Source organism: Equus asinus, chromosome 5, assembly GCF_041296235.1.
Source record: "Equus asinus isolate D_3611 breed Donkey chromosome 5, EquAss-T2T_v2, whole genome shotgun sequence".
NCBI classification, from domain to species: domain Eukaryota; kingdom Metazoa; phylum Chordata; class Mammalia; order Perissodactyla; family Equidae; genus Equus; species Equus asinus.
The window spans coordinates 68,662,175-68,677,766 of NC_091794.1; the positions used below are offsets into that span (position 1 = coordinate 68,662,175).

At 41.7% G+C, this 15,592-nt stretch overlaps 1 long non-coding RNA gene across 1 annotated transcript; it reads right to left on the bottom strand.

Annotated features, from left to right (window-relative positions):
• Positions 1 to 1,314: 1,314 nt before the first annotated feature.
• Positions 1,315 to 15,491, bottom strand: LOC123285903 (uncharacterized). Its single transcript, XR_011503374.1, has 3 exons — positions 15,001 to 15,491; positions 7,991 to 8,057; positions 1,315 to 7,898 (listed from the first exon to the last, which is right to left on the bottom strand). It is a non-coding gene; the product is annotated as an uncharacterized lncRNA (long non-coding RNA).
• Between the last annotated feature and the right edge of the window lie 101 nt (positions 15,492 to 15,592).

Here is a 15,592-nt window from a genome sequence, read left to right on the forward strand (position 1 = left end):
GACACCGAGAAGACACTGTTGCAGTTCTGGAAGGATTACAACAATTGACTGCATCAAGAACCTTGATTGGGCTTGGGATGGTGTCACCAAGGAGTGTACGAAGGATGGCTGAAAGAAAACACTCAGGAGGTTTGTCCATGACTTCAAAGGATTTGCCAAGGATGAGGAGGTTGCAAAAATCAACAAGGCTGTGGCTGAGACGACGGACAACTCTAACCTGGGTGTAAATAAAGATGACACTGAGGGGCTCCCAGAGGTGGTTCCTGAGGAACCGACTGATGAGGAGTTGTTGGGACTGGAAGAGGGACGCATAGCTGAAGAAGAGGCAAGAAGAAAGGAAACTGCAGGGGAACAAAGAGAGGAACCCCCATGAAAATTCACAATGAAGGATTTAGAAGAAGCTTTTGCAGACCTCAACAGGCTCCTTAAAAAGTTTGAAAACATGGACCCCGACACTGAAAGGTTTTCATTAATAGAGAGGGATGTTCATGATGCATTATCTGCTTACAAGCAAATCTATGATGAAAAAAAGAGACAAACCATCAAACTACCATGGACATCTTTCTGAAGAGAGTGACCCCTCCTCAGGAAGAGCCTCAGGCAGGTCCTTCAGGAGGCATTCCAGAAGAAGGCATTGTTATCACAGGAGACGACAGCTCCATGTGTTATTGCCCCTGAAGACCTTCCAGAGGGACAAGATGTGGGGGTGGAAGATGGTGATAATGATGATCTTGACCCTGTGTAGGCCTAGGCTAATGTGTGTGTGTCTTAGTTTTTAACAAAAGAGTTTAAAAAGTAAAAAAAAAAAAATGTTTAAATTTAAAATAGAAGCTTATAGAATAAGGATATGAAGAAATAAAATATTTTATACAGCTGTACAATGTGTTTGTGTTTTAAGCTAAGTGTTATTACAAAAGAGTCAGAAAGTTAAAAAAATTAGAAAGTTTCTAAAGTAAAAAGTCATGGTAAGCTAAGGTTAATTTATTACTAAAGAAAAAATATCTTTTCCTAAGATTCGTGTACCTAAGTGTGCAGTGTTTACAGAGTCTGCAGCAGCGACAGCAACGCCCTAGCCCTCACATTCACTCACTACTCACTCACTCACACACCCAGAGCAGCTTCCAGTCCTGCAAGCTCCATTCGTGGTAAGTGCCCTATACAGGTGTGCCGTTTTTCATCTTTTATACTGTATGTTTACTGTACCTTTTCTATGCTTAGATGTACAACTGCTTATCATTGTGTTACAACAGCCTACAATATTCAGTGCAGTATCATGCTGTACAGGTGTGTGGCCTAGGAGCAGTGGGCTATACCATAGAGCCTAGGTGTGTATTAGTCTATACCATCGAGGTTTGTGTAGGTCCGCTATGACGTTTGCACAACGGAATTACCTAACAACACATTTCTCAGAACATGTCCCCGTCATAAAGTAATGCATGACTGTATTTGGAGAAAAATAATTTTATTGGAAATGTACTTAGAAGTTTTAGAGAAGAGCACAACCTCTTCTTTTTGCTGTGTTTTAGCCTGACGCTGTGGCCAGCGGTTCACGTATGCCCTTTTGAGCCAGCCAAGAACAGCCGCTAACTGTCAGTACTCAGCTACGTGACAACCATGCTAGTTCAAAGCCCATAGCTATAGAATTCACTGTCACAGCAAATATAAATGAATCCAAACCTCCATTTAGTATGTCCTAGCGTATCTTTCTTTTGAGAGGAGTTGGAGGGGTGGAAACCCTATTAACAGCTCCATCAAAAAGAAAAAAAGACTTTTTTTCTTAAGTCTCCCCAAGAGTCGTTTCATCCAGAAATCTGGGACCTCCACAGGAGTATAAATCTGTAACAGCAGTCATTTTTTTTTTTTTTTTAAGATTTTATTTTTTCCTTTTTCTCCCCAAAGCCCCCCGGTACACAGTTGTATATTCTTTGTTGTGGGTCCTTCTAGTTGTGGCATGTGGGACGCTGCCTCAGCGTGGTTTGATGAGCAGTGCCATGTCCGCGCCCAGGATTCTAACCAACAAAACACTGGGCCGCCTGCAGTGGAGCGCGCGAACCTAACCGCTCGGCCACGGGGCCAGCCCCTGTAACAGCAGTCATTTTAAGACTATCAGTCAATCAAAACCATCCTTCCACGATGCAAGGGGCACCAGCTGTGTCAGTCAACATCCCAGCTAGAAACAGACGGCAGTCAAACTGGATGACCTGAGGTTTGCTTTGAAAAGGACCATTCACATTGGTATAATGGATTAGGGAAGCAAGGATGCTGAGGTAGTCTGGGGCTAGCACCATAAGAAGCGATTATAGGCTCATGCTAGGAAGCTTAACAAGAAAGGTAGTTACCAGAACCCAGAGAGGCTGATTTTAGGACAGGGCGCCTGATAAGACCTGTGGCCTTCAAATGACGGACACAGCCAACATGTGGTGATTTGCCATGGAAACAGCAGAGACAGTACATACCAAATCTCACTTCCTTTCTATCCTCTGATCTCCTCCTCCCTTTGACTGAACCCAAGGAAAGCAATGATCATGGGAGCATATTGATGTGGTTTATGAAGGCCAGTGTCCAGGAGAACAGAGCAGCTGGGAGAATGGTGGAGAGCGGACATGAAGGTCCGGTTGGAAGATATTTGGCACTGTCCACACTTTTGCCTGTCAGTATCCTCTCTTGTCTTTGTTCAGGTAAAAGATTGATGTCCTTGGGCCAGCCTTGGTGGCTTGGTGGTTAAGTCCAGCATGCTCGTTTTGGTGGCCGAGGTTCAGTTCCTGGGCGTGGGCCTATACCACTCATCTATCAGTAGCCATACTGTGGTGGCAGGTCACATACGAAAAGAGAAAGATTGGCAGTGGATGTTAGCTCAGGGTGAATCTTCCTCAGCAAAAAAAAAAAAAAAAGAAAAGAAAGAAAAATGATTGATGTCCTCAACACAGATGATGCAAAAATCCCATCAGAAACTACAACATCACAAGTGGATCTCAATTTGATTATATTCCCATCTGAAACTTAAAAGAACCCTAGCCATCATCAGGTTCTTAACGAAAGGTTATGGGTAGAAACGAGGGTGTATAAGAAAAAATTAATTAAATAAAATATGCAGATATACCCTCAGCTTCCACATAACATATCATGAGGCCTATGTAGATAACTACAGCTGCCTTCTACTACTCATTTGTATTTCCATTGCCTCTTCCAGCCCCTCAACCTGATGGCATTCTTTATCCGTTGAAGTAACCCATATCTGTATTCTTATGAGATCTAAGTCCTTGAAGATTCTGTTTGGGTCCCCCTCATTTTCCAGTGAACAGGACCGTTGGAGAACAAGATGTGTCCCAGTGAATCCTCCAGGTTATAGACACAGTTCTATTTATCACCGTTGTGTAGTAGCATCTCAATTTCCCTCTGGTAATTGGAATCAAATAACCTTGCTGAGACAATGACATCTTTCTCTACCTGTTGGTTCAGCAGCATGGGAAGCCTGGGAAATATGAAACAGCAGCAGTCTCAGCAACTCATTCAACAGTAATAGAACTTATTCTCTGGTGAAAGTATTTCTCCCTTGGGGCAATAATAACCCCAAACCTGTTGAGCCAAGATGATGGTGTGGCAAGTAAAAATTTCTCCATAGGATGTTGTCTCCCACCTGGTGCCCAAAGTGAGCCCTTATTAGGCCGTTCCACCATTCTATCAAGCCAACTGTACATGAGTAATGGGGCACCTGGTAAGACTAGTGAATTCTGTGGGTGGGAATCCACTGTTACACTTCCTTTATTATAAAATGTTTTCACTAATTGGAAGCAAATCTATGTAGGACGTTATAGCAATGGGTAAGGCCTTCTGTAAGGCCACAAAAGGTACAGCTATCTTAAGTGTGTAGGCGTGGAAGGAAAATCTTTACCTAGAATTTGTGTTTATCCTTGGTTGAAGAAATACTTCTCCCTTCATGATGAGCTGGGTTTAAGGTAAGCTACCTGCTACTGGGTGACTGCTAATCTCCCAGAATTAGTGCCATATCAGGAGTGCAGCAAAGGCCTCTGCTGTTGTCAGGTTGAGCATGCACCAGTGACAGATTAGATTTTAGTCAAAGCATTTTATATCACAGAGAGGATGTCCAATCTAAAAATATTACTGTGTAGGTGGAAAAATAACAATGACACTGTGGAATTAAAATCATAGCAAATTTAAATGAGCCGAGGTAAAAAACAGTTTGGTTTGTAGGGCTTATTATTTTAACACATTTTCGTAACATCAACTATATGCCAGGGGCTGTTTGCAGGGCAAAGGATACAAAAAGGAAAACTTTACAATTTCTACCTTCTAGAAACTAAAATATCAAAGCAAACAGTTTCTAAAACTGTGATAATTGTAACAAATGAGATACGCGCAAAGTGTTACAGGAACAAAATTGATTTTTCCTGGTGGAGTAAGGGAAGATTTTAGCCAAGGATTTGATATTCAAAATGACAAGGCAGTCTAGAAGAAGATAAGGGAAAGTATGGTATTTTAGGAAGAAATGTCACCGAGGCATAACCATGAGCTACTTCTCACTCTAATGACTTAGAAAATGTCAGTTAAGTTACGCCATTGCATTATATGACTATACAGGAAGGAGCTGGAGACGTGTGCCTGACTTAGGAACACCTTGATAAAGAAGGTCTAGATCGTAGAAGACCTTGCAAGCTGGTAAGTGGCTTTGCCCTTACTCAGCAGCAGGAAATCACAGAAGGGTTTTAGCAGGGCGGTGACATTATCGATATTGTGTGTTAGAAAGCACATTCTGTAGAGGAATTGATTGATACAGGGCAAATAGGAGCTTAACCCAAATGGAAGGAAAAATTGATGGTGACCTATTTAGGATATTTTCAAGGTTCTTGAAAAAGGGAGATACAGAAGCAAGAGATGTTTAGGAGATGATATCCTTATGACTTGGAAACTGATTGGATAAAAGGTGAATGAAAAGGGGCAGACCTAAGTATCTCCTAAGGTTAGGACTCAAATGGCTGGTTGGGTGATGATGCCATTTATAGACAGGGAATAAAAGAGAAGAAATAGGTTTTGTGGGGGAAATACTTTTAACTTAATTCAAATAAACACAATTGATTCAATTCTTATGTATGATGAAAATAATGTCTTATACAGTTTGGGTTAGTATTTTTAAAAGGAGTTTGAGGTAGAGGTATGAATCTGGAACATAGGCTAAAGTTCAGGATTGAAGCCATAGATTATAAAGTTAGGAGCATGTTGGGGGCAGAGAAAGGATGGATGAGAATGAAATCTTTTCACAGCAGTGAGCAGAGTGTGAATTTCTCGTGTCCCTCTCCGTACTCTAAATGCCACAGGACAGAAAACTTATCTGCTAATCCCTAGTTACCTGAAACAATGCTTGGTACATAGAAAGTGCTCAAAAACGTTCTTTAAATGACAGGTGGGAAAGGAATAAATTGACCAAGAAGAAAATGAATGAAATATAGGAAACACCAATATTCAAGAGGAGAGCAAAGGAAGCAGTGAGAAGCTCTGAGAAAGAGAGACAGAAAAAGATAAACAGAGGCTAATGCTGTAAAAGTCACAGTAGGACAGTGGAAAGAAAGAAAGAGCCAAGAGGGTAACTGCTGCCGAGATGTCAAATAAGTTAAAGGCAGGAATATGCACAGTGGAACTGGCCATGAGGAGAGAGGAAGAGTCAGACTGCAGTGGATTTCAAAGTGATTGGGTAGGAGGAAATGGAACTAGAGAGTGTAGACAACCCTCTTAAAAAAATTGGATGAGAAAGAAAGAAAAGGAATTAGATAAAAGAAAAAAGATCCAGAAGCAGATTTTAATTTTTCATTGTCTTATTGTTGGTCCTAGTACTTAAAAAAAATATCTACTTTGGATGAAAGAGATTTGATCAGGGTTATATGCTGCAGGAGAAAGGGCACGCTGCATCTCAAAGAGGACATGATTTCATGATTGATGGAGCAAGACTGCAGAGAAGACTCAACTGGACACTGGGGGGAACGGTCGTAGCTTGATCCTTCGAGTGGCAGCTGAGGGGCTCTCACAGCACTTGCCTTGTGGACTTTGGAAAGACCCGGCTCAGGATTCACTGCCTTTTCAGGCTTCCCATGGATTTCTGTGCCAGGTTTCCATCAGCTCCCTGGCTCAGGAAGTGTCCTGGCTGGAGTGGGGAAGAAAGGACACTGAGGCAGAGTGTGGTGAGAGCGATGCGGCATCTGCTTGCGTCTGGGAGCTGACTCACACATTCAACATCTTCCCCATACCCGACTTCTTGTGTTTGGGTTTTGCACTTTCCTATGGAATCGTCTTTACTTTCCTCTGAATCAGAGTGGGTTGGGAAATATAAACACAAGAATCATGACAAACTTGTCTGTGTGGGAAAGAAAAGATGTCGCTGCAGAAAAGATGTCCAGATGCAGCATCTGGGTAGCAGTCACAGCAGAGACAGAGCAAGGGAGCTTCATTAGAGCTAAAATCTTTGTTTCTTTTCTTCCTTTTTTCGTTCCTCATTAAATAAACTTTCTTTGCTCTAAGGTGGAAACTCAGAGATGAAACAATCGAGTTCCCTGTCCTCAAGGAGCTCTTGGGATAGTGAGCTAGAGATGTGAAAAATATGGACCAAGACCCGGGAGTGGAAGCAGATTGGCAGGCGGGTTATGTGACCCCCAGGCCTGAGAACTGAGGGGCCCAAGGCAAGTAAAAAGCCAACTCTGTTTCAGGGAAGGAAGTCTAAGGATGAGTAGATTGAGGTAGCTGATTCTTCTACAGCAGCTGAAATAAAAAGAACAGAAAAAAGAAAGAAGAAAAAGTGAGGAGCAATGTCCCCTCCTTCATTCACCGTTTATAAGGTACCTGTTAGGGGCTGAGCACTGGGTGAAAAGACTTGCAGCCATGTAAGTGGGGAAATGGCCATCGTGCAGACTCAGAAAATCACACAGTGTCTGGCCCACTGATTCCCAGCCTGGGATCCCTAGACCTTTAGAGGTCCCAGAATGTAGTAACGATGAATCCATGGGATTTTTAAAATATTTAAAGCTGAAGTGAAGGTATTTCAGGGTGACCTAGTAGGAAGTGAAGGGTGAGGACGGCTATTGCCAAGCTTCCAGGGGGCCACGCCCCCTCTGGCCATACTGAAATACTTTCATTTCTCTGAGCAGTCACACTCTGGGTGTGTGACATGTTATATTTCTTCTGCCTTCCCTCCTTCCTCTATTAGCTAACTCTAAGAAGTCCTTTAAGACTTGGCGCAGGTGCCATGTTGTCAGGCCCAGTCTAGGTTGTTTCTCTTCTGGATTCCCACACTAGTTTGTGCTTTACCTGTCCAAACCTTGATCACTCACACTGCGTTGAAACTCTGTTTCCATTGGTGTCCACTACAAGACTGTGGGACCCTCCAGCACTGGGACGATCTGGGATTCATCCCTGAAGCTCCAGCATCCAGCATGATGTCCCACCTAACAAAATGTCCAGCTCACAAGAGTTGCTTTATAAACATTTGTTTAATGAAGTTATGGCCAGAGAAAAAGCAAGAGTGCTTCATTGTGACTAAAAAATTTATTTCTGCCTTTTTTATGTCTTCTTTTTCTTTCAGCTACTGCGGAAGAATCAGCCACTTCCCTCAGTGGATGCTCAAACTTCCTTTCCCAGAACAGATTTCTTCTTGAATTTTGTCTTGGGACCCTCGTTCTCAGAGGTGGGGTTCCACATAACTCACTCTGCAAAATATCTTCCACTCCAGGCACACTTGGCCTGATACTGCATGGGGCAAAGGAAGGACAGCCAGCCAGGAGTCCCAGGAGAGAGTTCAGATACGTCCAATGAGGATTTTTATACAGTAAAGAGTCTGCCACTGACTCATTTTGTGGCCTCCATAAGTTATTGACCCTCTCTGAGTCTCACCTCCTCTGTAAAAAAGAAGGTGAGAAGGGGTTGGGGACTAGATGAGAGGTAGCATAGAGTGGGGAAACAGACAGGAACAATGTGGAATCAGACATACCTGGAATGACATTCCAGCCTTGTCACATGTCCTCTTTGTCATGTGGCTTCCTGATTCTCACTGCCTCCTGTGTAAAAAGGGAATGATGATACCTGGCTCTTCAAGCCATTGTGAGAATATGTGGGCAACTAAAAAAAAATGCCTGTCATTTGGTAGATACCAAACAAATCACACTCTGCCTCTCTACCGAAAGGGATCTTCCAGTTCTCTATTTCGTATTCTAGATTTATACCTCCACACAGTCAGTCTCAGTCAACACTCTCTTTAACTCTCCTCGTACAGTTATTCAAATACTTCATCCCTTTTCCCTTTCCTCATTCATTCATTTAAAAAATATTTATTCTATTTATTCATTCGGTATTTTAAGCTAAAGAATTCATTTGGAAAAATCCTACCTCTGCTCTTTCAGTGTTGGCTAAGTGATGCTAGACTAGCGGTCCTCAAAATTTGTGGTCTCAAGAACCCATTACACTCTTGAAAATCACTGAGGAACTCAAAGCCCTTTTGTTTATGTGGGATATATCTATTAGTATTAGAAATTAAATCTGAGAAATTATAAGAATATTTATTAATTTATTTTAAAATAACAATAATAAATCCACTACATGTTTTTGGAAATGACATTTTATGAAAAATAACTCTATTTTCTAAAATAAAAATAACTATTGAAAAGTGTGGCATTGTTTTATATTTTTATAAATCTCTTTAATGTCTATTTAATAGAAGATAGCTGGATTCTCATATCTGCTCTGAAGTCAGAATGTGCAATATTTCGTTGAAGTCTGTGAAGAGAATCCAGATATATATGGTCCAGAAAATCCAGATATGGCTATAAAATTAATTTTGATAACCTTTTAAGATAATCATGGATATTCTTCTTTGATATTACACCAAAACTTGACAAGTAGTAATTTCTTAAAGTTTAGCTGCAATGTGAAATCTGAAACCATATCAATGAGCTTTCTACATTTTACTACATTGAAATCCACTGGTCTATCTTTCCCTTTGAATATATTTTTTTTGCCCATGCATAATTTGGTAACATCATGCACTGGTCATGGGGAAAATATCAGTTCACAGAGTTATGCAGATCTTTGAAATGTTGACCCATTTCATTATACAATGTCAAAAAATCACATTTCTTATTATCACCACCAGTATCCTCAGAAAATCTGAGTGTTAGGATGTTGTCAAGCTCATGATGGCAGATACAAGTTTTTCAAAATTTAAGTTTTTGCTTGAAAGCTTGAATTCAATCTTTGGCAACAAATGTCATGAGCTGTTTTCTTTGAAGTGGTAGGCTCTCTTCATTCACTTTTGAGAAAATGTATGACATACTCTCAAGTCTGAATAACCATAGTTTGTCACTCTTACAAGTAATAAAAGTAATTTTTACTGCTTCATCAAGAGCATTTTTAAGTGAAATTGGCTTTTAGTTTTATTTTTGTTTTTTAACTGTGAGTCATAGTGTTAAACAATACAACAACTACTGATACAGTTTGATGTCATCCCTTGACTTGGGCTACAGCATCAGCAGTTTCACTCACCATGGCTTTTGTGCCACCAGTCAACACAGTATCAGCACAAATGTCAACACAGTGAAAAGAGCAATTACTTCTTTCTATTACCGTGAAAATAGTTTTTACTTCACAGACTCCCTGAAAGACTCTTGGGTATTCCCAGGGTCCATGGACCACGTTTCAGGAAACACTGTTAATATTTTTTGTTTTGAAAGGTGAGCTTGCCTCCACTGTGGACTAGTCATCAAGCATGATTTGGAAGCAGTTCTCATTTTTCTTTGACAATGACCATGGCTTCTTTTCCAGATGACATCTGCCTAGTATGTAATTGGTGACTACATCCAAGTAAACATGTGGAAAATGAGAGCAAGCGGGCGTGCGGGCTCGGAGGGAATTGCTTGTTTGGAGGATGATGGGAGAGTGCAGTTCTGGAAGGAGTTCACTTCTATGAGTGTGTATTGCCAGCCTTCAAAAATTGCTACATATGTGCTGTCATACAACTTATAACGTGCCTGAGGGAGTCAGCTTATTGTAGAGAAAAAACATGGGCTTTATACCCAGCCAGGCTGGGTCCCAATACCAGCTCAGTTGCTACTGTCTATGTGGTCTCTTCCAAGTTGCCTTACCTTGCTAAGCTTAATTGTATCATCCGGAAAATGAAGCCACAGCACTCAGAATATTATGATGCTAAGCATGTAAAGGATGAGATGTTGGGTGAATGCTTCGATGGACCATGGAAACCCCGCTTCAGGGATGGACTGACTTCTTCATCCACAGGGAGTGAAGTGCTGAAGATGGCCCTCACTGTCAGTCCTCCTCGGAGAAAGAAGAAAACTGCTTTGTCCAATGTCACACCTCCTCTCAAGGGGCAGCCTGCTTCCAATGACTGACTAATGGTCTGGATACCTTATCGCAACCTAGTCCAGCTCTGAAAGGCTATCTCAACTCCAGAAGTCTTCATGGAGTAAGCTGAGGCCTTGTTGGGAGTATAACACAGCTCAGCTCCCCAACCTTTGTCTTACCTCTCCCCTTCCACAAATATCATCCCCAAAGTCCTCCTGAATAAGGTCCTGGATGCTAAGCTTCAATTAAGAGTCTGGTTTCTGGTGAACTGAATCTGAAGCAGAGGCTTTATTAATATTATAATTATTATTTATAACCCTCTACTCCTTCCAATTATGGGTAGGCCCTAGTAGCTAGAGGGTCCTTGGAATACTGAATACCCTGATGGTTGTAAGAGGACGGTTTTGGGAGGGAGCCAGGAGAGGGCTGAACTAATGTCCATAATTAAGGGGGCATCAATATAGTTTGTGGGGAGGAAGAAATCAAGTTGTAATGAGAGAAGAGACAAGGAGGCTTGGGGAGAAGAGGACAAGAAGAACCCTTTCTGGAAGAAGAGTCAGAAGAGGAGACTTTGGGGTTCAGACATGTATAATGAAGATTTTTTATATAGTAAGGATTCTGGAACCACCATGCTTGGTATAAACCCCAGCTCTGCTGCTTACTTGCTCTATGACTGAGCAAGTTACTTTCCACCTTTATGCCTCATTTTCTGTAAAATAAGAATAGTAAAAGTATCTACTTCAAAAGGTTGTTCTGAAGAATAAATGAGTTCATTAGAAATAAGAAGATGAAAAACGTTTTTCCATATATTTGCCACTCTCCAATGGGAAGTCAGAGAAGCATACATAAATTATAGTAATGAGGTTTTATGATGTAGATATACATAACTTTAGTAGTTTCATAGAAGACAGAGTTCCTAAGGCCGTGTGGGAGAAAGAGTGAAGTCTTTGCAGAAGAAGAGACATTTGAGGGATTGTAGAATAAATCAGAGCTTGTAAGGGAAGACAAATATGGAAAGATGGAGAGGATGGCACTGGAGAAGACTCGGAGGTGTGAGAGGTCCGGGACCATGAGGATTTCTAACGTTCCTGACTCACTCTGACTGAAATCTAAAATCTGTGGGAAGGAGTGGGTGGTCAGAGATGACACAGAGAAGTGGGCAGAACCAACCAGCTCTGCTCGATTGCGTGTGCCAGCAGGGATTTCAACCTGTGGACACTAAGCAGCAGGGAGGGACAAGGCCGGATTCACATTCTGGCATCTTTGAGGAAATGATTTAAAGGTGAGGAGTCAGGAGTCTAAGAAAGACATTTCCAAACCTTCTCTTCTGTCTCCTGAGGTGATTAATAATAACGACTTCTTGAATTAATATTCATAAAGTGATTTTGGAGCTCTTACTCACACTGTTAATTATACTTTAATGTTAAAATGTAAACGGCAGCAACCTTTTTTGAAGGCAACTTGGCAATATCTGTACATTCCGAAAAGCACACACACACTTTGATCTATACATTCTTTTCTAGATATGCAGCTATATTAACATATTTATAAACGTATTTGATCAAAGATGTTCACTAAAGCATTGTTTGTAACAGCCAAATACAAAACATAAGCATCATATGCATAAGTATGGAAATGATTAAATTGAATTACGAGAATTTAACAGAATACTGTGCAATCAAGAGCAAGAATGATCAGAAAGGGACAGTCTCCACCTTCTACTTACAGGAGAATAAAAGGAAGTTGGAGGATACAGCACGTAGCGTTCCTTCATTTGTGTAAGTACAGGTTATGCATAGAACGTTTTTGGCAGGATCCACAGAAACTGGTGACAGTGACTGCCTTTGGAGAAGGCGACAGGATGACTTAGCGGCCTGGTCTAGAAGGGTGTTATGGAATGAATGCCTGTGTCCCCCCAAAGTTCACATGTTGGTCCTAACCCCAAGGTGGATATATTTGGAGGTGGACCTCTAAGGAGGAAATTAAGGTTAAATGAGGTCATAAGGGTAGGGTCCTGCTCCAATAGGATTAGTGTCCTCTGACATGTCAGACGGCTCACTCTCTCTGGCCAGGCACCAACAAAAGGCCATGGGACAACATAGGGAGCAGGCAGCCGTCTACAAGCTGGAAGAGAGCTTTCACCAGTAACAGAATTTGTCAGCACCTTGATTTTGGACTTCCCAGACCCCAGAACTCTGAGAAAATAAATATGTGCTGTTTAAGCCACCCAATTTGTAGTGTTTTGTTACGGTAGCACAAACAGACCTGATAGAAAGGGACACAACTTTTAATTATATATTTTTTTCTTTATATTATAGATAGCTTGGTAAAATCATTTGCTTCCCAAGCCTCACCAGCCTAAGAAGTTCTCAGCAAATTAAAGGAGAGGAAAACACCTGCGCCTCCCTTCATGAGAATCTCGAAGGTCCCAGCTCTCTCCCTTCAAAGCTCTTCCTTTTCCCTGGCAGTGGGCTGGAGGTCACGTCCTCCCCAGAGGCCGGCACTGTTTACTGCCGTTGGAGACACCTCTCTGCTGCCTAGAAGACTCCAGCAATACAAGCTGCTGTTCCTTTAGAAGTTGATCTTAGGCGTCAGTGTTATTCAATTTGCCTTAGCGCTTTGGGTTTGCCTGGCAGGTACAAGAGCAGTAGCAAAACACAGTAGAGACTGCGTGGGTTCCTGAATTAGACAGCCTTCCGTTTGAGACCTCAGCTCTGCACCTTCTCAGTGGTCTTGGCATAGCCGTCTATAAAGCCTCTCTGATCCTCTGTTTCTTCTTTTGAAAAAAGGGGCTAAGAATCAACAGGGTACAGATTATGAAGATTCGCAATAAAACATGGAGTGTACCTGGCCCCTAGTAGACCCCCAATAAGTGGCTGCTGTTATTACAAACAACAGTGTTATTTTTCTAGTCTCTTTTGCAGCTCTTGAAAGAACTTTACCAACTCAACAAACACCAATGGCTATTCTCTCCCTGATTAGTGGAATTGCTGCCTCTGTATCAGGACTGTAGCTTCTTAATCTTTCTGTTTTGTTATGGTCTCTAATTTGAGGGAATTAGGGATATGTTCTCTCTGGACTGGTTGGAGGGCATTTGCATGGCAGTCCCAGTGTCCACAGATAACCACAGATAGCCCTTTTTGCTACCTTAACCACCAGATACTATAATCTTCTTTAAACTTATGGTTATTTCCCGGTCAACCTCCGGCTTGAGAGCAACCTTTAAACGAACCACCTTTGATGTTTTAATACTCACCAACTGGGGGAAGCATATTCCACAATTTCTTACCTTGCCTCTCAGGTAGACAGTTTATTGAAATGAGAAGAACATTGGCTTTGAGGTCAAACATTCTTGATTTTTGTCCCTGCTAGTTGGGTGAACTTAGGCAAGTAACTCAGCTCTGGTTATGTCATCTGTCCCATGGAGGTAATTCCTATCTCATAGAATGGCTGAGAGAACTCAGTGAATCATTCAATGTCAAGTTATTAAAGCAATGCCTAGTATATATTAGGCACCTACTAAATAATAGTTCTTTTATCTCTTTTCAAATAAGAAAACTATTGGCCTTCAGAGGTGTGCCAGAGCACCTGAAGTTGGCCTCATCCACCTCCAAATTAAAATGAAATTGGGAGCAGATTCTTTTTTTGTTTGTTTTTCTTTGGGAGGGGAGGGGTGCAGAGTCTTAAATGCACCCCATTCAGACTACAGATCATAGAGTCACGGCACTCTTTAAATGAGAAACAGTAGGCTTTTGGAGTCAATTTTGTGAATCACTTTTAACAATTTTACAAGGATATTTGTCATGAAATTCTAAACACTAATCTTATGCATGTCTTGAATATTATCTATTCACCCTGCTTCTTCCAATAATTTAAGGCTATTTTATTTTGTATTGACGTAGTTTTGTGAGCTATCCCAAACTCTCTGTGGAAAGAGTAGGGGTATAGAATACATAAACAAAACAACGAAATGAAGTACAAAAAATAAAACAGCCAAAGAAAGGATTTATCTAGGGCAACTTTCTGCCTCAATGTGTGCTTTGCATTTCAATTGGGCTGAAAGCCTTGAGAGAAACATACCATTTTTATGACCAAATACTACTTGACCTTTCTCATTTCTTTTTCTACCCACAAAGAAAATATCTAAAGGACAAAACTTTCTGATATGGAACAAATTCTTATTTTTCTCTGGCACATCATTTATGGGCTTGTCAAAGACAAAGAAAGAAAGGCTTGCTGAGAGTCATGGGAGCGTGTGGTGCTCGCAATGCACCTGGCATTCCTGGGTCTGTCTCCTACTGGGGCACAGAGCTGTGGGGTGGGCTGGACGTTTTCAATCACACGCTCTCTTTGTCTGTGGCATTAACCCTATGAGCCTTCTCCACTCCTTCCAAAACATTTGGCATGCATCTCCTTCCCAGTCCTGGGCTGATAGAACAAACTAGTAGAATCAGTTGACACAATCTCTATCAGAAGCAACTCGGCTCGTCTTATCCCGAGCCAATAACGCACAACACACAACATGGCTGAACTCCAAGGTCACTGCACATTAACAGACGGGAGGGGAATTATCAGTGGAGAAATACAATCAAGCACCATGTGGATGGGTGACAAGAAGTCCTCTGGCCAGAGGAACAGATTACATACCAGCACTGTGTTGGCTCGCTGCCCCGAAGAAATACATAGCAATCCACACTCGGGGAAAATTCCATGAAATAGCAGAGCAGGAACATCCTGAAGCCAATGGCAACGCATTCCAAGAAAAACATCCAATGAACCAAACCCCAAACAACACAGACCTCAGAAACGTAAATAAAAATTAACTGAAAAAGGAAACCTTCAGAGTCTTGGGAAGAAACACAACAGATTAAGTGACCACAAAACACTAAAACACCAACTAGTTATTTACCCACTGCTTTGTGGTAAACACAAGGCCTGTAGTCTCCAGGAGGTTATTTCTGGGCGCCAATGACTTAGCACATAGGCCAGCAAAGAGCGTGGACTGTATTTTCCTCCCCAGGGCAAGTGGCATTTATAATGGGCCTGAGAACCAGAGGGAAGTTCTTTGAACCTCTTAGTCTTATAGCTATTTATAAGGATGAGAGAAGAGCAGAGGGTGGGAAAAGCACTGGGCTTAAAGTCAGAAGCCTTGGGTTTGCATACCCTGTCACTTACTAACTCTGCTATCCTGGGCAAGCTGCTTAACCACGCCAAGTCTACCAGTTTCCTCATTTGGAGA